The sequence below is a fragment of the Triticum aestivum genome, chromosome 4A, assembly GCF_018294505.1.
Source record: "Triticum aestivum cultivar Chinese Spring chromosome 4A, IWGSC CS RefSeq v2.1, whole genome shotgun sequence".
Lineage (NCBI taxonomy): Eukaryota > Viridiplantae > Streptophyta > Magnoliopsida > Poales > Poaceae > Triticum > Triticum aestivum.
This window is the reverse complement of record NC_057803.1, coordinates 295,705,782-295,730,817: the sequence shown is the minus strand read 5'-3', so window position 1 is coordinate 295,730,817 and position 25,036 is coordinate 295,705,782.

The following is a 25,036-nucleotide window of genomic DNA, read 5'->3' as shown; positions in this document are numbered from 1 at the left end:
TGAAGATACACCCTTTGGACGCCACTTGAAGGAAGTCACTAGATACCTGAATATAGGAGTACCAAGCTTCACGGGAACCTACAATGCCACTTTACCTGAAGAAGAGCGCTGGATGATTCAAGTTCAAGTTCCAGGAAGGACGTTCATGCCAGTCACTGAACCCATAGAGTTTTCTTTTGATGCACCAACTTGGAGTCTAGGAAAGAGCATGGCAGCTCACATAGCCATGGGATGCATTGGAGAAGTCTACCGAAAGGATCTCAAAGATACTATCTACCAGATTTGTGGGCGCCGAGATGAACACTGGGAGATGATCAGTACCAGGAAGGATAGGTCAATCGCAGCTTTTATCCAGGAATTAAACCAGCACATTCGACGACAGGAGAACCAAATGTGTGCCGACATGATAGATCTGAAGAAGGCAAAGACTAGAATCAAGGAACTGGAGGAAGAACTCAAGGCTACACGTGAAGATTATGAAGAAGAAATTGAAGTATTGGTGGATAAGAATGATGACCTGATCAAGAAGATTGGAATATTTATGGGAGGCCCGACACTAGTAGATGAAGATGAAGAACCCAAGGAGATTAGCCCGGAAGACTACATCATCATCGACGGCACCGATTCGGAACCAAATAGTAGCGATGATGACTATGTTGATGAAGCTGGAGCAGATATTATGGAGTCAACGACCGAAGAATATTTCTAGTAGACCACCTCATCAGTAGTAGTAGTAGTCCACCATGTAAATATAGTAGCCCGAGCACTTTTGCAATAGTTAGATCGATTGTATGCCCTTTTTGATTGAATGAAGTGAATTGTTTGCTTTCGCCTCATGTGCATATGGGTAGTGTTTTCTCTTTAGACCCCCTCTGTTCTTACATCTCATCTTTTCTAAACCCTCAGATGCCTCCGAGACGTGACCCCGGATTTGCCTTCCCACCGGAGCTCACCCAGTTGATCCAGCAGCAGAACACATTGATGCAGTTGCTATTCCAGAATCAGAATCAGGGGAACAACAACAGCAACCCACCACCACCACCACCACCACCTGTTGACCACTTAGCCCGTTTTCTTAGGCTGAATCCACCGGTGTTTTCCAGTAGCACCGAGCCGATAGTAGCAGATGATTGGCTCCGCAAGACAGCTAGGGAGTTGACCACAGCAGGATGCACAGATGCGGAGAAGGTGAAGTTTGTCGCACATCAGCTAGAAGGACCCGCAGCATCATGGTGGGAGAATTTCACAGCCACTTTCCCAGTCGACACTGTCACATGGGACCAGTTTTAGCAGGCTTTCCGTACTGCCCATGTTTCAGCAGGAGCTATGGCCATGAAGAAGCGTGAGTTTCATAACTTGCGCCAAGGAGGACGGACAGTTGGCCAGTATGAGGAGGAATTTAGTAAGTTAGCACGTTATGCCCCAGATGACGTTGCTACGGATGCTGCTAAGCAGGAGAAGTTTCTAGAAGGACTGAATGATGAGTTGAGCATGCAGGTGATGGTAGCCACCTTCAACAACTACCAGGAGTTGGTAGATCGTGCCCTTATGATTGAAGGGAAGCAGCAACAAATTGAGAATCGCAAGAGGAAGTATGGACAAGGAAAATACAATTCAGGAGCTCAGCAGAAGCCACGTTTTACCCCTAGACCAGGAGGGCATTTTCAGCATACCCATGGAGGAGGTAGCTCACACAATCACAATGGCACCAAGAATGGTAATGGCAATGGAGGAAGCAACGGCCAGAACCGCACCAACCCCTCGACCCCAGCCAAGAAGGACTTCAGCCAAGTCACTTGCTATAAGTGTTCGAAGACTGGACATTATGCCAATGAATGTCCTGAAGGCCAAAATGGCAATGGAAGTTCTGGGAAGAAGCCGAACCCTTTCAACAGGGGACAGGTGAACCACGTTAGCGTGGAGGAGGTTGAAGCTCAGCCCGATGCAGTAATAGGTAAGTTTTTGGTTAAGTCATTTACTGCACTCGTTCTTTTTGATACTGGAGCATCGCATTCATACATCTCAAGGGGATTTGTGGATAAGTATAACCTACCAACCCAAGCCCTTAGGTCACCCATGTTAGTAACCTCGCCCGGAGCAGAGTATGTGGCTAGTCTATGGTGTGATCGGTTACCATTAAGGATTGGTAACTATGTTTTTCCCTCAGACCTAATAGTATTGGAATCTCAAGGATTGGATGTGATATTAGGCATGGATTGGTTATCAAAGTATGAAGGGAATATTGAGTGTGCTAGTAAGTCAATTTTGCTTACCACCCCAGAAGGGAGAAGGATCAAGTATGTATCCCGGCATGTGCCAAAGAGGACTCAAGTAAATTGCCTAACAGGAGTTGTGCAGGAGGAAGTACCAGTGGTAAGGGATTTCCCTGATGTATTTCCAGAAGAGTTGCCAGGCATGCCCCTGGATAGAGATATTGAGTTTTTGATTGAGCTATTGCCAGGCACAGGGCCAATATCAAAGAGACCATATAGGATGCCAGCAAAGGATTTGGTGGAAATTAAGAAGCAGATTAAGGAGTTACTGGATAAGGGATATATTCGCCCAAGTTCTTCACCTTGGGGATCGCCAGTACTTCTAGTGGAGAAGAAGGATGGATCGTTAAGGATGGTTGTTGATTATCGAGGATTGAATGAAGTAACGATCAAGAACAAGTACCCACTACCAATGATCAACGATCTGTTTGATCGATTGCAAGGAGCGAAGGTATTTTCCAAGATCGATCTACGATCAGGATACCACAGTTGAAGATTCGAGAACAGGATATTCCGAAGACAGCTTTTACTACCAGGTATGGGCTGTATGAGTATACCGTTATGTCATTTGGTTTGACAAACGCACCTGCATATTTTATGAACATGATGAACAAAGTGTTTATGGAGTTTTTGGATAAGTTCGTCGTAGTGTTCATTGATGATATTCTGGTTTATTAGAAGAATGAAGAGGAACATAAGGAGCATTTGCGTTTGGTACTTGGAAAGCTCAAAGAACATCAATTATATGCCAAGTTCAGCAAATGTGAGTTTTGGTTGAAAGAAGTAGGATTCCTCAGACACGTTATATCCGGAGAAGGTATAGCAGTAGATCCCGCTAAAGTTGAAACCGTGACCAAGTGGGAAGCCCCAACAATAGTTGGAGAGATCCGGAGTTTTCTTGGACTCGCAGGATACTACCGGAGATTTATTGAGAATTTCTCAAAGATTGCGAAGCCTATGACTGAGTTGTTAAAGAAAGATACCAAGTTCATATGGACAAAGGAGTGTGAGGCTAGTTTTCAGTAGTTGAAGAAACACTTGGTTACCTCACCAGTGTTGATTCTGCCAGACCAGACCAAAGATTATGAGGTGTACTGCGACGCTTCACGTCGAGGACTTGGAGCAGTGCTTATGCAGGAAGGGAGAGTTGTTTCATATGCCTCAAGACAACTGAAGCCTCATGAGTTGAATTATGCCACGCATGATTTGGAGTTAGCAGCCGTAGTGCATGCGTTGAAAACATGGAGACATTTTCTCATTGGTAATCATTGTGAGGTGTACATGGATCATAAGAGTTTGAAGTACATTTTCACCCAGAAGGAGTTGAATCTCAGACAAAGGAGATGGCTGGAGCTTATCAAGGATTATGATATGAGATTGCATTATCACCCCGGAAAGGCTAATGTAGTAGCTGACACATTAAGCCGCAAGAGCCATGTCAATACATTAATGACGGGAGAAATACCCAAGGAGTTAGCAGAAAATCTTTGTGAACTATGTTTGGAAATAGTTCCGAGAAGCTATGTAGCAGCATTGGAGATTCAGTCAACTTTGATGGATAGAATCAGAGAAGCTCAGAAAGCTGACAAAGAGATTGCCGCTATAAAAGAGAAACTGAGCAAAGGAAAAGCTAAAGGATTTCGTGAGGATGAGCACGACACCCTATGGTTTGAAGACCGTGTTTACGTGCCCAATGACCCGGAGATCAGGAAGTTGATTTTGCAAGAGGCACATGATTCACCATATTCAATTCATCCAGGAAATACCAAGATGTATCTGGATTTGAAGGATATTTTCTCGTGGACCGGAATGAAGAAGGATATAGCGGAGTATGTAGCAGTTTGTGATGTATGCCAGAGAGTAAAAGCAGAGCATCAGAAGCCAGCAGGATTGTTACAACCATTGCCGATACCCGAATGGAAGTGGGATAAACTAGGCATGGATTTTATCACGGGATTGCCCAGGACTCGTTCAGGCTATGACTCAATTTGGGTTGTAGTTGATCGATTGACGAAAGTAGCTCATTTCATCCCAGTAAAGACCACTTACACCAGTGCTAAGTTGGCAAAGATATACATGACCAGGATCGTATGTCTGCATGGAGTTCCAAGGAGTATCGTATCAGATAGAGGAACCCAGTTTACCTCAAAGTTCTGGAAGCAGTTGCATGAAACTTTGGGTACCAGGCTAGAATTCAGCACAACTTTTCATCCACAGACAGATGGACAGACCGAGAGGGTAAATCAGATTTTGGAGGATATGCTGAGAGCTTGTGCGCTAGATTATGGATCTAGTTGGGACGACAATTTGCCATATGCAGAGTTCTCTTACAACAACAGTTACCAAACCAGTTTAAAGATGGCCCCTTTCGAAGCCTTGTACGGAAGGAGGTGCAGGACACTGTTGTCATGGGACGAAGTGGGAGACCGTCAGTTGTTTGGTCCTGACTTGATTAAAGAGTCTGAACAGAAGGTGAAGTTGATTCGCGATAGGCTCAAGGTAGCCCAGTCCAGACAGAAGAGTTATGCGGATTCTAAACGCAAGGAGACAGTTTACGAAGTTGGAGACAGAGCTTATCTTCGAGTATCCCCACTTCGGGGAACAAAATGTTTTGGAGTCAAAGGAAAGTTAGCACCACGATTTGTAGGACCATATCGAGTATTGGAACATATGGGGGAAGTAGCCTACAAGTTGGAATTGCTCGAAGGATTGTCAGGAGTACATGACGTGTTCCACGTTTCTCAGCTGAAGAAATGTCACGCAGAGATGGCTGACATCCCGTTGAGAGATACAGTGCCTTTGGAAACTATTCAGTTGGATAATGATTTGACCTACGAGGAGAAGCCTGTTAAGATCCTCAAGTTTGCCAATCGAGTTACTCGCAGCAAGGTTATCAAGTTTTGCAAAGTCCAATGGAGCCACCACTCAGAGGATGAAGCCACCTGGGAGCGAGAGGAAGATTTGTTCAAGGACCACCCTCACCTATTTTCTAGCCAACCCGAATCTCGAGGGCGAGATTCATCTTAAGGGGGTAGGTTTGTAAAATCCCAAATTTTCAATTTGGAATGTTATACATTAGATCATCATTGCATATCATTTTTCTTTTGCATTTTGGTTGATCCTAGAAATTCTACGCAACTCAATGACCCACAGAGAGAGTTGGGGATTTCGATATTTTCATATTTGAGTTCTCTCAAATTTTGAGAATAGGATCATTTGGTTTATTTATTTTATCATCAATTATTTCTACTACAAAAATATGAGAGAGGGAATAAAATGACTTTCCCAAAATAAAGAAATATTGAGGATTTAATAATAAAATCAAATAGGATTTTTATTTCGGAGTTTTTTTGGTGTTTTATTTGAATTAGGAAAAAAGTTTGTTTTTCAAAATTGCATTTAGGTCCCAAATAAATGTTCACCTTGTGAGGCTTGATTTTAGAAGCCCGTGAAATTTATTTCGGAATTTTTGGAGTCTGTTTAGTATTTCTTTTCTTTTTCTTCCGAGCGGAATATTTAAAATAAAAAAAACCCGCGCCCGACTGGGCCAAGGGCCCAGCCGAGCCAGGCCGGCCCAGCCGCCGCCGCCTCCCGCTCGAGCAGCCGGACTCGGGAGGAGTCCGAGCCGGAGCCGCCTCGCCGCCGCCCGACCCCCTCCCCAAGGCAGCACCCCCCTTCTCTTAAATACCAAGCCACCCCGCCGTCCTCACCTCACCCCGCCCCGCCAACCACCAGCCGTAGCCGCCCCGCCGCCTGCTGCTGCCACCGCCGCCGCGCGACGCACGCCGCTGCCGCTGCCGAGCCGCCCTGCCGCCCCGCATAGCCGCCGCCGCCGCCGGAGCCCCGCCCCGCCCCGCCCGCCGGAGTACCTCGCCAGAGGTATAGCCACCACCGTTCGACGTTCGGTTTTTTAGAAACCGCCTCGGGTTTTTTCAAAACCCTAGATCGGTTTATTTCTCTGGTTTAATTAATTAGTGAACGTTCACCGATTCATTCATTTTAACGAACGCGTTCATCGTTTAGTTTCAGATAACGAACATTCGTTCGTTAATCTGTTCTTCGTTTTTCTTTTCTCGGAGTAAATCCGCGATTTTCTGATCGCGATTTCGGATCCGATTTTCGTTGTAGTTTAACTTTTCGCTCGTTTATCGGAATCAGGCGATTCAAGCGCCTAGGGATTCGTCTCGAACCCCTCTATCCGTTTAACCAACCTAAACAAGATTTTGCTACTATAAAAATTGCCCTGGATCCAGATTGCTAAAATGAAGTTGTTTTCTTTCGCCGTTTGACTTTCGTTGCTTCGTTCGATTTGATTCTTTTGCCAACCGGAGTTCTTAAGTTGAACCTTCTGGTTAGATCTCTTATTTGAGTTTTACCTGTGCATTAGATGAGTACTTATTGTATGCTTGTTTGTTTGTTTGCGATAGAGTACCCGGAGTGCGCCGCCTGTTACTTCGAATCTCTAGGTTTCCCGGATCATCAGCAAGGCAAGTAACACTTTGATCATACCTTTTCTACTACCCAGTTTTATTGCATTAGATCAATCCTCACACATTGCATGATTAGGATCTAATTAAATTGTGGGATGGGAAGTAGATGAGGTAGTACCTATTACCAGTTTATTTTCAAACCTTTGCGAGTTACTTCTACGTTTGCTTATCATGCCATGCTATGCTAGTGACGTGGATTGGATGAGTGAAATCCATTGACATATGTAAGATTGATAATTAATGGTTTATCTAAGGTGGCAACTTAAACACACATCTGGGTGGATTGAGGCACCTGGATATTCCAGGACTTGCCTGTTTTTCTTTTGGACCGCCACCCAGGCTCAAAGGGATCATAAGACTATTCATACTAGAAACTTCCGTGTGCAGCCACAAGCTATTATGGGCTCTAGCATAGTTGACTAAGTTGTGCGAACTCTTACAGTGGTAGACTAGCAGATGTAGGGGATATAGGTGGTACGGTCTACCCGATCGTAAGGTGCTAGCGCTTCTGAAAGACTATGTCTCGGTCATCCGTCTTCTCAAACACCCTGTAGTGCGAGAAACCAAACAGAAGCGATTGAGTCTTATGGGGAAAAGTGCGCAAACCTCTGCAGAGTGTAATAAACTAATCATGGTTAGCCGTGCCCCCAGTTATGGACATCTTGAGTATCTAGTACTTGGATTATCATGTGAATCTCAACATGTTACTCTAAAGTAATTTTGTTGGGTTATGTTTAATGATGATGCTTAATTGGGATTGAGAATGCTGTCAACCATTCTCAATGTTTAACAACTACCATGATATTTAAATAAATTTTATTCCTTTGAAGTAGGGAAAAATTGGCTTTACGCAAAAACTGTAACCATAGAGCTTTCCACCGGCCAAATATGCATATAGTATAGCTGTTGGATTCCATTACTCTCTATGTGTTACCTTGCCAGCATATTCCACGTGCTGACCCATTTTCGGGCTGCAACATTAATGTTGCAGACTTTTCAGACAATGATTAAGGAGTTTTTAGGTCGTGGTTCTATACTCAGTGATGCCATTGGAGTTGATGGACTCACTTATCTTCCAAGCCTTCCGCTTTTATCGTTATTAGATGGCCTTAAGCCATATTTATTGTAATAAGTTCTCTTTTGAGACTCTCGATGTAATAAGTGTGTGATTGCTACTCTGCTATAAATCCTCCAAGTACTGTGTGGTGTCAGCATTACTGATCCAGGGATGACACCGGAGCACAGAGATCAGACTGTTTGAGGTCTGGTCGCTACAACACCCTGCCCATGAGGGTGCAGGGCGCCCCCCTTGGGTGTGCCCCCTTCCTCGTGGGCCCCCAGAGACTCCACCAACGTCAACTCCAACTCTATATATTGATGCTCAAGGAGAAAAAAATCATAGAGAAGGATTCATCATGTTTTACGATACGGAGCCGCCGCCAAGCCCTAATGTTCATCGGGATGGCTGATCTGGAGTCCGTTCGGGGCTCCGGAGAGGGGAATCCGTTGCCATCATCATCATCATCAACCTTCCTCCATCACCAATTTCATGATGCTATCCGTCGTGCGTGAGTAATCCCATCGTGGGCTTGCTGGACTGTCATGGGTTGGATGAGATTTACCATGTAATCGAGTTAGTTTTGTTAGGGTTTGATCCCTAGTATCCATTATGTTCTAAGATTGATGTTGCTACGACTTTGCTATGCTTAATGCTTGTCCCTAGGGCCCAAGTGCAATGATTTTAGATCTGAACCTATTGTGTTTTCATGAATATATGTGAGTTCTTGATTCTATCTTGCAAGTCAATAGTCACCTACTATGTGTTATGATCCGGTAACCCCGAAGTGACAATAATCGGGACCACTCCTGGTGATGACCGTAGTTTGAGGAGTTCATGTATTCACTAAGTGTGAATGCTTTGGTCCGGTACTCTATTAAAAGGAGGCCTTAATATCCCTTAGTTTCCAATAGGACCTCACTGCCACGGTTGGGTAGGACAAAAGATTTCATGCAAGTTGTTTTCCATAAGCATGTATGACTATATTCAGAATACATGCCTACATTACATTGATGAACTGGAGCTAGTTTGGTGTCACCCTATGTTATAACTGTTGCGTGAGGAATTGCATCCGACATAATTATCCATCATTGATCCATTGCCTATGAGCTTTTCACATATTGATCTTTGCTTAGTTACTTTTTCGTTGCCACTGTTACGATTGCCACAAAAACTACTACTGTTACTTTTGCCACCGTTACCGCTACTTCCATACTACTTTGCGACTAAATATTTTGCTGCTGATATTAAGTCTTTCAGTTGTGGTTGAATTGACAACTCAACCTGTAATACTTGAGAATATTCTTTGGCTCCCCTTGTGTTGAATCTATAAATTTGGGTTGAATACTCTACCCTCGAAAACTGTTGCGATCCCCTATACTTGTGGGTTATCAGTGGGGCTATCTTTTTTTGCGGGTAAAAAAATCATTGCCCCCATCTCCTCTACCTCTATCCCCTCTCTTTCCGCCCCACCTCTCTCTCTCTCTCTCTCTCTCTCTCTCCTGCTCGTCTCTCCCTCTCCCTCGCGCGAGCAGCTACGGCATTCGATTCCAGCGAGCTCCTCTGCGCCCCGCCCCGGCAAGAAGGCCGGGGATGCCTGCCCCATAGCCTAGTGTCGCCCGACCACACCTCCCTCGACCCCACACCACTGCGCCACCTCCCCTCCGCCCGCCGGTGCGCGCCGCGACCTCACCGGACCCCAGGAGCCCCACCGCCTCACGCTGCCGCCTACGCCGCGTCGCGTGGCACCACCTCCCCACTGAAGGAAATATGCCCTAGAGGAAATAATAAAGTTATTATTTATTTCTTTATATCATGATAAATGTTTATTATTCATGCTAGAATTGTATTAACCGGAAACATAATACATGTGTGAATACATAGACAAACAGAGTTCACTAGTATGCCTCTACTTGACTAGCTCGTTAATCAAAGATGGTTATGTTTCCTAACCATGGACAAAGAGTTGTTATTTGATTAACGGGATCACATCATTAGTTGAATGATCTGATTGACATGACCCATTCCATTAGCTTAGCACCCGATCGTTTAGTATGTTGCTATTGCTTTCTTCATGACTTATACATGTTCCTATGACTATGAGATTATGCAACTCCCGTTTGCCAGAGGAACACTTTGTGTGCTACCAAACGTCACAACATAACTGGGTGATTATAAAGGAGCTCTACAAGTGTCTCCAAAGGTACATGTTGGGTTGGCATATTTCAAGATTAGGATTTGTCACTCCGATTGTCGGAGAGGTATCTCTGGGCCCTCTCGGTAATGCACATCACTTAAGCCTTGCAAGCATTGCGACTAATGAGTTAGTTGCGGGATGATGTATTACGGAACAAGTAAAGAGACTTGCCGGTAAAGAGATTGAACTAGGTATGGGATACCGACGATCGAATCTCGGGCAAGTAACATACCGATGACAAAGGGAACAACGTATGTTGTTATGCGGTCTGACCGATAAAGATCTTCGTAGAATATGTAGGAGCCAATATGAGCATCCAGGTTCCGCTATTGGTTATTGACCGGAGACGTGCCTCGGTCATGTCTACATTGTTCTCGAAACCATAGGGTCCGCACGCTTAAGGTTTCGATGACAGTTATATTATGAGTTTATGAGTTTTGATGTACCGAAGTTAGTTCGGAGTCCTGGATGTGATCACGGACATGACGAGGAGTCTCGAAATGGTCGAGACATAAAGATTGATATATTGGACGGCTATATTCGGACACCGGAAGTGTTTCGGGGAAGTTTCGGATAAAACCAGAGCACCGGAGGGTTACCGGAATCCCCCGGGGGGTTAATGGGCCTCATGGGCCTAAAGTGGAGAAGAGGAGGGGCTGCCAGGGCAGGCCGCGCGCTCCCTCTCCCCCTAGTCCGAATTGGACAAGGAGGGAGGGGCGGCGCCCCCCCTTTTCCTTCTCTCCTTCCCCCTCTCCTACTTGGACAAGGAAAGGGAGGGGAGTCCTACTCCCAGTAGGAGTAGGACTCCTCCTGCGCGCCTCCTACTAGGGCTGGCCGCACCCCCCCCCTTGGATCCTTTATATACGGAGGCAAGGGGCACCCCTAGACACACAAGTTGATCCACGTGATCATATTCTTAGCCGTGTGCGGTGCCCCCTTCCACCATAGTCCTCGATAATATTGTAGCGGTGCTTAGGCGAAGCCCTGCGACGGTAGTACATCAAGATCGTCACCATGCCGTCGTGCTAACAGAACTCTTCCCCGACACTTTGCTGGATCGGAGTCCGGGGATCGTCATCGAGCTGAACGTGTGCTAGAACTCGGAGGTGCCGTAGTTTCGGTGCTTGATCGGTCGGGCCGTGGAGACGTACGACTACATCAACCAAGTTAACTCTTCCGTTGTCGATCTACAAGGGTACGTAGATCACACTCTCCCCCTCTCATTGCTATGCATCACCATGATCTTGCGGGTGCGTAGGAAATTTTTTGAAATTACTACGTTCACCAACACCCACAAGCTCGCCACCCCGCCGTGGAAGCCTCATCGCCGGTCGCCCAACCTCGAGATCCACCGCCGCCATGGGAGTCTAGCACCGAGCTCCTCTGCGCCCCGCCCGCGTTGCCGCCGCCACCCCACGCTGCCTCGCGCCCGGATCCGGCCGCGGGAGGTCCGGCCACTTCGAATCTGGCCTCCTCCTCGCCGCACGGGCCTCCTCCACGCCGGAGTGACGCCCCTCACCGGAGCAGCGCCGGCCAAGCCCATCGGCCACCAAGTGCGTCCTTGGATCAGTTTCCCCCATCTGATGTTTCTGTATAGGTATTGTTTTGGAAAGTTGATTCTGTGTAGTTGGTACTGAATGTTCCAGTGGATAGGGTTTGGCCAGTTTGTACTATTGAGAAGAGCAGGGCAGATTTAGCATGGCTAATTAGTTTCAGAAATGCCTTCTTATGCAACACGAATTCTTTACTAATCTCTTAAGAACAAAATTCTCTTAGGGTAGTCTGTGTTTTACCCGCAAAAGTAAAGGTGTGTTCTAGAAGAGGCGAACCCTGTGGTAACTGACTGTAAAGGGCCAGCATCGCTTGAACAGATAAAATGGTGTAACACTACATAACTCGTTATAAAACAACATTTCCAACGTTTCCAGGTGTCATGTTCACATCCACTGGATGGCTGTACAAATTTGAGCATCCCCTCTGCATTTAATGTTATGTAATTGGATGGTTGTACAAATTTGTTTAGGGTTTTATGGTCTTGTTCTCAGAATTAAGTTAATACAATGCAACATTGAGGGCGTAGGGTAATGGCACTTACATGCAGTTGTGTCATAGATGTACTTAAATAAGGGCATATGTATGTTGTAGGTATAGTGAACCAATAATTTCACCTTTATAGTATGGACTAGATGAATGGCAGCAGGTGTTTGGAGTTGGTAGTTTGTGCATTTTTGAATATGCAAGCGTGATTGGTTAGTGTTCAAGTAACAAGTCTATCAATAGTGTCAAGAATGCTCTTATATTATGGGACGGAGGAAACTACACTAATGTCAAGAACGCTCTTATATTATGGGACGGAGGGAGTAGTTGTCAGATCTTCTTTTCGTTCAGTACTTCTTGAGGCTGTCATAATTTTCTTTTACTCGAAATTCTGCTTGGATTTTCTAATTATGCATTTACCCAGATTAATTCTTAAAACTAAAGTTGGTCATTGGATCTTTCTTGTTTAGGCGCATTTTATGTCTGTACATGCTTGATATGAAAGGAGGGGTTTATCTAATGAACTACACATATGGTTTCACATTCCACCTCTGTGCTTGCAATTTAAATGCAGTATATTTTACTCACTAATACATATTCAACAATCTAAAAAATATATAGCTTGGTTTATCTTTGTAACTCCTTATCCGATTTTTCCATTTTCCACATTGTTGTGTCTATTTTCTCAGTTTGGTCATGTGTAAATACTTGTCTTAGGGGTCTTTGTATTGCATATACACAGAATCTTCAATTTGTCTCAAATGCTCAGTGGTAAAAGCTAGCCATGCTGGAGGTTCTTATCAGTGTGATGGTATGCTAACTAGTTCTGATATAATTCCGCTCTAAAAGCCCTACACTATTTTTGTCTTGTGGATACGCCGTGCAGACAAATGCTGGGTTAAAAGGTCATAACTTTACACTAATTTAAGATTGTCTTGATCTCAAGTGCTTGCTCCTACAGCATTGCATTTCACCAAGTGAAATGCTACATTTCTACTCCTAACCCATTCTCTCTTTCTTAGTGTTTTTGTTATGTGGGTTGGAAGAAAAGAAGAAGATGTAGAGAAGATCTTAGTAATAAGATAGTTTTTAGGAAAATACATATTTAGTTTTAGGTCATTTCTTGATGAAACTATGTATATGTACGGATGAAACTTGCTACTATTGGTAACATGTGTTGGATATGTGTTCATGACTACTGGTAATATGTGTTGGATATGCTATATTGGTCATATATATATATATATATATATATGTGTGTGTGTGTGTGTGTGTGTGTGTGTGTGTGTGTGTGTGTGTGTGTGTGTGTGTGTGTTTGATTTTATGTGAAAATGAATTGATATAAGAAAAAACAGAATTAAATGGGGCAATATAGGATCTTTGCCATCTGCTGGCACATGGCAAAGAGCCTGCAGCCTTTGTCGTCTGTCAGCAGATGGCAAACAGCCATGCCCTTTGCCGTCCGTTGGCTGACGACAAAGGGCTTTGCATCTTTGCCATCCGCCAGCAGATGGCAAAGTGCCCTTTGCCGTAGCTCATTCAGCCGCACGTTTTGCCGCCTGCTGGCTGACGGCAAAGGCCTTCGCCATCCGCAAGGCATGCCTTTGCCGTCAGCCATGGAAGATGGCAAAGTTCCTGATTCCTGTAGTGCTAGGGCAATTTTTGAGGAAACCCACCATTGGAATATACCAACAAAGTTCTATAATGAAAAATTCCCACTAGTAAATGAAAGTGACAATATAGGAGACTCTCTATCATGAAGATCATGGTGCTACTTTGAAGCACAAGTGTGGTAAAAGAATAGTAGCATTGCCCCTTCTCTCTTTTCTCTCATTTTATTTATTTGGGCCTCCTCTCATTGTTTTGGCCTCTTTTTTCGTTCGGAGTCTCATCTCGACTTGTGGGGGAATCATAGTCCCAATCATCCTTTCCTCACATGGGACAATGCTCTAATAATGAAGATCATCACACTTTTATTTACTTACAACTCAAGAATTACAACTCAATGCTTAGAACAAAATATGAATATATATGAATGCCTCCGGTGGTGTACCTGGATGTGCAATGAATCAAGAGTTACATGTATGAAATAATTATGAAAGCTGGATTTTCCACAAATACGATGTCAACTATATGATCATGCAAAGCAATATGACAATGATGGGATGTGTCATAATAAACGGAATGGTGGAAATTTGCATGGCAATATATCTTTGAATGGATATGGAAATGCCAGAATAGGTAGGTATGGTGGTTGTTTTGAGGAAGGTATATGGTGGTTTTATGGTATCGGCGAAAGTTGTGCGGCACTAGAGAGGCTAGCAATGGTGGAAGGATGAGAGTGCGTATAATCCATGGACTCAACATTAGTCGTAAATAACTCAAATACTTATTGCAAAAATCTATTGGTTATCAAAACTAAGTACTACGTGCATGCTCCTAGGGGGTATATATTGGTAGGAAAATACCATCGCTCGTCCCCGACCACCACTCATAAGGAAGACAATCAATAAATACATCATGCTCCAACTTCATTACATAACGGTTCACCATATGTGCATGCTACGGGAATCACAAACTTTAATGCAAGTATTTCTACAATCCACAATTACTCACTAGCATGACTCTAATATTACCATCCTCATATCTCAAAACAATCATAAGGAATCAAACTTCTCATAGTATTCAATGCACCTTATATGAACGTTTTTATTATATCCCTCTTGGATGCCTATCATATTAGGATTAAATTTATAACCAAAGAAAATTAATATGCTGTTTAAAGATTCTCAAAATAATATAAGTGAAGCATGAGAGTTCATCAATTTATATAAAATAAAACCACCACCGTGCTCTAAAAGATATAAGTGAAGCACATAGAGCAAAATTGTCTAGCTTAAAAGATATAGTGAAGCACATAGAGTATTCTAATAAATCATGATTCATGCGTGTCTCTTCAAAAGGTGTGTACAGCAAGGATGATTGTGGCAAACTAAAAAGCAAAGAATCAAATCATATAAGACGCTCCAAGCAAAACACATATCATGTGGTGAATAAAAATATAGCCTCAAGTAAAGTTACTTTTAGACAAAGACGAAGGAGGGGATGCCTTCTGGGCCATCCCCAAGCTTAGGCTCTTGGTTGTCCTTGAATATTACCTTGGGGTGCCTTGGGAATCCCCACAGTTAGGCTCTTTCCACTCCTTATTCCATAGTCCATCAAATCCTTACCCAGAACTTGAAAACTTCAGAACACAAAACTCAACAGAAAATCTCATAAGCTCTGTTAGTATAAGAAAATAAATCACCACTTTAGGTACTGATGTGAACTCATTCTTTATTTATATTGGTATAATATATAATGTATTCCAAATTTTCCATGGTTCATACCCCCCCATACTAGCCATAGATTCATCAAAATAAGCAAACAACACATAGAAAACAGAATCTGTCAAAAACAGAACAGTCTGTAGCAATCTGTAACTCTCGAATACTTCTGTAACTCCAAAAATTATGAAAAATTAGGACAACCAAAGCATTTTTTAATTAATCTTGTTCGAAAAGAATGAGTATAGTATTTTATCACGCTTCTGTTAAAAACGAGAATTGTTATCCAAAGTGCAAAAGTTTTTGTTTTTCAGCAAGATCAAGTCAACTATCACCGTAAGCTATCTCAAAGGTCTTACTTGGCACAAACACTAATTAAAACACAAAAACACATCTAACCAGAGGCTAGATGAATTATTTATTGCAAAACATAACCTAAAAAGAAAAAACAAAAATAAAATTGGGTTGCCTCGCAACAAGCGCTATTGCTTAACGCCCTTAGCTAGGCATAAAACACGAATAGATCTAGGTATTGTCATCTTTGGTATGCAATCCATAAGTGGCTCTCATAATAGATTCATATGGAAATTTAATTTTATTTCTTAGAAAGTGTTCCATGCCCTTCCTTAACGGAAATTGAAATATAATGGTTCCTTCTTTCCTATCAATAATTGCACCAATCATTCTAAGGAAAGGTCTACCAAGAATAATAGGACATGCAGGATTGCAATCTATATCAAGAACAATGAAATCTACGGGAACATAATTCCTATTTGCAACAATAAAAAAATCATTAAACCTTCCCATAGGTTTCTTAATAGTGGAATCCGCAGCATGCAAATTTAAAGAACAATCATCAAATTCACGGAAACCTAACACATCACATAAAGTTTTTGGAATCGTGGAAATGGTAGCACCCAAATCACACAAAGCATGGCACTCATAATCTTTAATATTAATCTTAATATTAGGTTGCCACTCATCATAAAGTTTTCTAAGGAGGGAAACTTCCAATTCAAGCTTTTCTTCAAAAAATTGCATCATAGCATCAACGATATGTTTAGTAAAAGCTTTGTTTTGATTATAAGCTTGAGGAGAATTCGACATGGATTGCAACAAGGAAATACAATCTATTAAATAAAAATTATCATAATTAAATTCCTTGAAATCCAAAAGAGTGGGTTCATTGCTACTTAAAGTTTTGACCTCTCCAATCCCACTTTTATCAATTTTTGCATCAAGATCTAAAAACTCTAAATCATTGGGACACCTTTTAACCAAAGTTGACTCATCATCAGTCCCATCTTTCTCAAGATTTATATTGGAAAACAAAGATTCAATAGGAGTAACATCAATCACTTTAAGATCTTCATCATTATTTTCATGGAAACAAGAACACGTTTTTACAAACCTATCTTTTTAGCACGCATCTTAGTGGTTCTTTCTTTGCACTCATAAATGGAAATTCTCATAGCTTTGAGAGACTCATCTATATCATGCTTGGGTGGAATAGATCTAAGTTTCAAAGAATCAACATCAAGAGAAATTCTATCCACGTTCCTAGCCAAATCATCAATCTTAAGAAAATTTTCTTCAATCAAAGCATTGAAATTCTTTTTCAAACTCATAAATTGTTTAACACTATTCTCAAATCAGAGGTCATCTTATTATATTTCCATAAGAATTGTTGTAGGAACTACCATAATTATTATAGGAATTACTAGGAAATGGCCTAGGATTAAAATTACCTCTATACGCGTTATTACTAAAATTGTTCCTACCAACAAAATTCACATCCATAATTTCATTATTATTTTAAATCAAAGTAGACAAAGGCATATCATTAGGATCAATAGAAGCACTATTGATAGCAAATAATTTCATAAGTTCGTCCATCTTTCTACTAAAAACATTATTCTCTTCAATCGCATGAACTTTTTTATTAGTGGAAGATCTTTCGGTATGCCATTGAGAATAATTAAGCATAATATTATCTAGGAGTTTAGTAGCTTATCCTAAAGTAATTTCCATAAAAGTACCTCCCGCGGCCGAATCTAAAAGATTTCTAGAAGCAAAATTCAATCCGGCATAAAATTTTGTATAATCATCCACAAATTCAAACCATGAGTAGGGAAATTTTGTATCATCAATTTCATCCTCTCCCAAGATTGTGCAACATGTTCATGATAAAGTTGCTTAAAATTCATAATATCATTCCTAAGGGAGATGATCTTAGCAGGCGGAAAATAGTTGGAAATAAAGCCATCTTTACACTTATTCTATGAATCAATACTATTTTTAGGCAAAGATGAAAACCAAGTTTTAGCATGATCTCGAAGCGAGAATGGAAATAGCTTCAATTTAACAATCTCATTATCCACATATTTTTTCTTTTGCATATCACACAAATCAACAAAATTATTAAGATGGGATGCGGCATCTTCACTTGGAAGGCCGGAGAATTGATCTTCCATACCAAGATTCAGCGAAGCGGCATTAACTTCACAAGATTCCACATTTGTAGCGGGAGCAATTGGAGTACTAACAAAATCATTATTATTGATGTTGGAAAAGTCATACAATTTGGTATTCTATTGTGCCATCGTGACAAAACAAGCAATCCAACACACGAGCACGCAAGAAGCAAGCGAAGAAGACGAACGGAAGAGGGGCGAAGAAAAGGCAAATTTTTTCAAAATTCGTTTTAGAAGTGGGGAGAGGAAAATGAGAGGCGAATGACGAATAATGTAATGGCTTGAGTTGGCGTAGATCTCCCCGCCAACGGTGCCAGAAATTCTTCCTGCTACTTCTTGAGCTTGGTTGGTTTTTCCCTTGAAGAGGAAAGGGTGATGCAGCTAAGTACAGTAAGTATTTCCCTTAGTTTTGAGAATCAAGGTATCAATCCAGTAGGATACAACACACAAGTCACCGAATACCTGCACAAACAATCAAACAACTTGCACCCAACGTGACAAAGGGGTTGTCAATCCCTTCACGGTTACTTGCAAAAGTGAGATCTGATAGAGGTAGATAAACGGTAAAGTAAATATTTTTGGTATTTTTGGTTTATAGATCGGAAAGTAAAAGATTGCAAAAAGAGTAAAGCGGAAACTAATATTGTAGATCGGAAACTTATATGATGGAAAATAGACTCGGGGGCCATAGGTTTCACTAGAGGCTTCTCTCAAGATAGAAAATAATACGGTGGGTGAACAAATTATTACCGAGCAATTGATAGAAAAACGCAAAGTTATGATGATATCTAAGGGAATGATCATGAATATAGGCATCACGTCCGTGTCAAGTAGACCGAAATGATTCTGCATCTACTACTATTACTCCACACATCGACTGCTATCCAGCATGCATCTAGAGTATTAAGTCCATAAGGAACAGAGTAACGCATTAAGCAAGATGACATGATGTAAAGGAATTAACTCAAGCAATATGATGAAACCCCATCTTTTTATCCTCGATGGCAACAATAGAATACGTGCCTTGCTGCCCCTACTGCCACTGGGAAAGGACACCGCAAGATTGAAACCAAAGTTAAGCACTTCTCCCATCGCAAGAAAAACCAATCTAGTTGGCCAAACCAAACTGATAGTTTCAAGAGAATTACAAAGATATCAAATCATGCATAAAAAATTCAGAGAAAATTCAAATAATATTCATAGATAAGCTGATCATAAATCCACAATTCATCGGATCTCGACAAACACACCGCAAAAGAGTATTACATCGAATAGATCACCAAGAACATCGAGGAGAACATGGTATTGAGTATCAAAGAGAGAGAAGAATCCATCTAGCTACTAGCTATGGCCCCATAGGTATGTGGTAAGCTACTCACGCTTCAACGGAAGGGCAATAGAGTTGATGTAGAAGCCCTCCGTGATCGAATCCCCCTCCGGTAGGACACCGGAAAAGGCCCCTGGATGGGATCTCACGGGTACAGAAGGTTGCTGCGGTGAAAAAGTGTTTTCCTGGCTCCCCTGGTTGGTTTGGGGATATATGAGAATTTATAGGCGAAGAAATTAGGTCAGGAGGTGTACGAGGGGCCCACAAGGGTGGGGGTGCCCTACCCCCCTAGGCGTGCCTTCCGTCCATGTGGCCGCCTCGTGGCTCCTCCGACTTCACCTCCAAGTCTTCTGGTTGTCTTCTGGTCCAAGAAAAATCACCGCGAAGGTTTTATTCCGTTTGGTATTCCTTTTCTACGAAACTCTAAAACAAGAAATAAAACAGGAAGTGGCACTGGGCTCTAGGTTAATAGGTTAGTCCCCAAAATAATATAAAATAGCATATTAATGCATATAAAACATCCAAAACAGATAATATAATAGCATGGGACAATCAAAAATTATAGATACGTTGGAGACGTATTAGTAGTGGATGCGGCGGCAGCGTTAACACTTCATACGAGCGTGCGCTCGTATGCTAGGCCGTCCTTTGCTCTAGAACCGCCGTATGGACTTCTCCTATATCCCTTTGCTTCATTCTTTTTATGGTAGTCAATTATCACATTGAATAACGTGATTTCTGCATAATTTTGTGGGATTCCTTCCATCGAACTTCATTTACTCCAAAAGTATTACCTGAGGATACCGACAAAAAGTAGTATGCGAACACGGTAAAATTCCAGAAAGCCTACCATATAGGCACGAAATAACTTTCAAAATTATCACATATTTTGGATTCATTAAATTCAACCTATCCATATTTTTCTAGCCTCTTTGGTACCATGCATTGCTCACTCTCACCTCGAGACATGGTGTAAGACGTCGTCAGTGCATTCAAATCCCGTAGAACTTGTTCTACTGCACATAAGACATCCTATATGTTTCTTAATACATCCACCATATCTACCTATTATGGCATTTTCATAGTCATTTCGAGATATATTGTCATGCAACTTTCATTGTTACTTTACATTACATGACAAGAGTTTCATTGTCATTTTGCTTTGCATGATCATATAGAGTTGACATGATATGCTTTCCCGTTGGTAGGGGGGTCGCGGGGTAGAAGAGAGGAATCTACACGCCTTCACGTTCTCCGCCAGAATGTCTCGTTCAGCGTAAAATGCTACTCCATCCGAAATTGTCATCCGCGTCATCTTTGATCAAATGGTTGTGCGGGTGTTCCCTGGGACCTCCTAATCCTCAATTACCACTTCCCTTCATTTATCATTACCAGTTACACGTCTTTCAAAGAAGAAGAATTACCAGCCATTCCGAAGTTCAAGATATTCGTGCAAAGATGTACTCCGCTGATGGGGTATGCTAAAGAGCATGGTTAATAATATAGCTAGCTGATGGCTATAAGAAACCACCATGTCATCTATAGCCATCACCTATATGCATACATACAATAGTGTGGGTTATAAGGTTGGCTATTGCATTAGTATATATATTTTCATCTTCTCTATATCTTATTCTTCAAATTTATTGCATTTACCTAGGAATGCACATATACATAGGCTCATGAAGCACACTCTCCCTAATTTTTTACATCTCTCTTCTCCATATAGGCAAAAATAATATGTAAGCGGGCTATATAAGCCCACTATTATACTTGCTCAAACAGGGGCACGCCCCTAAAATTGCAGCATGCAGGAGGTATAATAATAGCATTACTACTGTATTATTTATCATCGATCTCTGTATTATCATCATCTGATGCGTCATTGAATCTTGAGGAGGTAACCACAGTCCACAAAGATCAGTTGTACTATCCAGAAACAATCAATCATCACTCCCCCACAAATCTGCACAACGATAAGATCTGAAAACTACATCTACTTCCTACTTCCGCAATGAAGCAAAATCGCTCGGAAATAAATAGAAAAAAAAAGAACCAAAAATGCAGCTTAGCTAGTGCTCCAGCAGCATCGCGGCCGCACTCGAATCGAGGCACAAGTCGACCGACCTCAGGGCCTCGATCATATCCCCATCACGGCGCCGATCTCGACGCGCCTCCCGGTGCCGGTGGCCGCCTGGCGAAACCCCACCCCGTTGCCGCAGCCACCGACCAGGGCCCGACTCTCCTTCTCGGCTGCTTCGGGCGCTTGGCGCTCCTCACCGTACAAGGGGTCTTCTTCAGCGAAGCGCATGCGCAGGCGCCCGTGGGCGCGGGACGCACAGAACACCTCCCGCGGCCGTTCGACCGACCGCACCACCCGGGTGAGGATGAGCCGCCCGCCACGCCGCTCCGCGCGCATGAACGCCTCGGCCGGCCTTGGCATAGCCGGAGGGAGGCGCCTGTTGCCTCGCCGCCTCTTCCCCGCCAAATCCTTATGCTCCACCATTCCCGCGCCGTGCCCGTCCTGGTCCGCTCCGGCGCCGATGACGGCCGGGAGCTGCTCGATATCCCCGCCGACGTCGCCGCTCTCCGACCCGAGGCTCTCTGTGCACGCACCCACGGCTTCCCTCTGCCGGTAGCCGGACACCATGGCGGCCGACGCCGTTCGCTGCAACATGGATATATATTTCTTGTTTCTTCCTCTGTTCTCCGTATCTTTTTCCTTTCTCGGTGTGGATGGACGGAAGAGATGGTGTGAGGGTTATATACGTACTACCACGGTCTCTGCAGCCTACGCAAGTGGGCAGCTGATCTCCAACTGACGTGCTGGCCCACAGTTGTCGAGGTTCACCTGTCAGTTGCCTGTGGTTTCAACCAACCGCCGCCAAGCTGGTTGTTAGTTGATACAGCTGTGGGCGCCGCCACTTGACCGGGGCCCACGCTACCCTAGCCTCCACGCAACCAGCTAGTCGTACTCATCGTTTTGCACACACGCACGGTCCAAGACCCACCTGTCGGTGGAAGATAAGCCCTACGACGAGGTATATCTGGTCATGTAGGGTTCCAGCTTGGCAGGAGAAGGAACAACACGCCCTGTACGTCCTGATGCAGAGTCACCGACGCGTGGGGTATGATACACGTGGGACCCGCAGGCCAGGGGGAGTGCCGTTTTGGCTTTGCGCTAGCTCGTGGCTGGTGGAGAGCTGGAATGCAACGAGCCAACGAGGGCAGCACGAGTTTCTAGTTAGGTGCTGTGGTGGATTGGAGGGGACGGTGGTGAGGTGCCGTGGTGGATGTTTTTTTTTAGAGTACGTTAAAAGCAATACCATATTTTTATAGAAGGAAGTATATAAGTTTACGAAATCCCTACAACGATGTAGACATTGATGAGGATACATCAACTCCAATCTCCAACTAAGATGAAGAGACTACTCTCTCACAAATCTACTCAATCCTACCACACCCACACCCGCAAGCTTCCAAGATTTGATCTCCTCTAGAATTTGTGGAGCTAGCCTAGTAGCAGAACTAACTTGCTCGGCCTGTTGAAGACCCTTGCATTTCTTTGCTTCCAGAGCAACCATGCTACAACGATGAAAAATGTGTCAAATCCTTGCTTGTATGGCTGTCGAAAGTGACTCATTGTCTTCAACCACCACTCCTGGAAAGTATCAACTGCATCGGGGATCTCCACGTTTACCTGCATCGCATGGAAACATTGGTGCCAAACTTCTTTGGCATACACGCATTGTGCCAAGATATGATCCACGTTATCCTCTTCCTGCAAGCACGTACAGCATGCCGAGGGCGCATCATGCAACCCATGTCGAGCTCTACGATCGGATGTCCATATGCGGTATTGCACAGCCAGCCATGCAAAAATCTTACATTCCAGAGTCGCCAAACTTCACCATATGCAAGAGGCCGTGCTCGATCTCACCAGCCCCTGACATAGCCGCTCATATGTGGACCTGGCCATGTACACACCAGACGGCTCGCATGGCCATCGGAAGATGTCTTCAGTGTTGATCTCACGTGGTGTGTTGGCTATGACATGCTGAAGATGAATAAGCTGAATGTGAGCCATGAAAGATAGTTCTCCTCTGATGTCTTGAGTCCATCTACTATCTGTCATTGCTTGCTATATCGTTCTCCATTTTTTGGTGCGTACATCAACTGCGCAACAATCAGGGGTGCAATATCTGTAGCAGCGAAGCCTTGTAGCCATCGATCGGTCCAGAAAAGTACCTTGTCCCCCTTCCCTGTTGTGATCTGAACGGTGTTGTCGAACACTGCTCTGGCTTCATCATCAACCTCATTAGTCAGGCCATGCCACGGTCGCTCTACATCAGTACGGTGTAGCCATTCCCAGTAAACTCTTAGAGCAAGTGTCTGCAGCTGTTTTTTGACGCCGATGCCTCAAGACTTCATTGGTCTGCATATGGTGTTCCATGCAACCAAGCATTGCCCTCCATGGGTTCTCTCCTTTCCCGCCCAAAAAATGATCTCATCCAAGTATTGATTTCTTCAAACACCCAAAGTGGTGGTGGATTCAGCACGAGTAAGTGATGAATTGGTCTAACTGCAATGACACTCTTGACTAGGATTAATCTCCCGGGACTCTGAATGAGACCACACTGCCATGTTGGTATAAATTGCTTGACCTGATCCAACAATGGCTGGCAATCAATTCTTGTGAGCTGGTTTATGGCAAGCGGTAGTCCGAGATACCTGCAGGGGAAAGTTCCAGATTGGCAGTCCAGAAATTTTATCACCCTTTCCTTATCCTCCTGATGTCCCCTTATTAATATGGCAGATGTCTTCCTGTAATTGATTCGCGGGCTTGTGGCATTCCCAAAAATATTGAGCACCTCTCTCACACAGGCAAGGTCCAATGCAAATGGGCAGATGAATAGAGCCACATCGTCTGCAAAGATGGAGAGTCTCTGCATGGCTTTAATGCCCGAGAAGGAAGAGAGCACATCCTCATGTGTTGCCTTGTCGATTAATGCTGTAAGTATGTCCATAGCTATGACGAATAGCAGTGGTTAGCTCGGATCTCCCTGCCTCAACCCTTGACTGTGATAAAATATCCTCCCGGTACATCCATTCACAATCACCTTTGTGCTCGCAGTCTATAGAAGGATTTCCAACCATCGAATGAACCTTGGACCGAACCCTTTAGCTCTTAGGAGTTGGAAAAGGAATGGCCAGGAGAGTGTGTCGAAGGCCTTCGAGATGTCCAGTTTAAGGAACACACCCGGAGCTCTCCTAGTGTGGATTTTTATTGCAACATGTCTTACCATTAAGAAGTTGTCATGGAGTACTCTCCCCTTAATGAATACCGATTGACTGGCATTAACTAGTGCTTTCATCTGTCTCCTAACTCTGATCATGAGCATTTTCGCGAATAGCTTCTCAAAACTGTGTATCAAGCTAATAGGGCGGAAATCTCCTCTACATCACTTTTCTTTGGTATTAGCGTAATGAAGGCTCGGTTGAGCTTTGCAAAGCTTGTTCCATCACACACATAAAGTTTGTGCATCGCTGCCATAATGTCATGCTTAATGATAGGGCATGCTCTCTAATAAACCGCTCCTATGAATCCGTCGGGTGAAAGTGCAACTAATTCCCGGGTGGTTTTGGTAATTCATAACAACATATAGCTCAGTGAGCTAATATCCATTCAAGATAAATATTTTAGGAAGTTCAATGAATGGCATGGCATGGACTAGAAATGTGGACCCCTCAAAATGCTAAGGACATATATTGGCAAAAGCTCAAGATTCTTCATCTTTGTTTTAGTGATCCAAGATCACATTGAGTCCATAGGAAAGCCATTACTATTAAAAGGG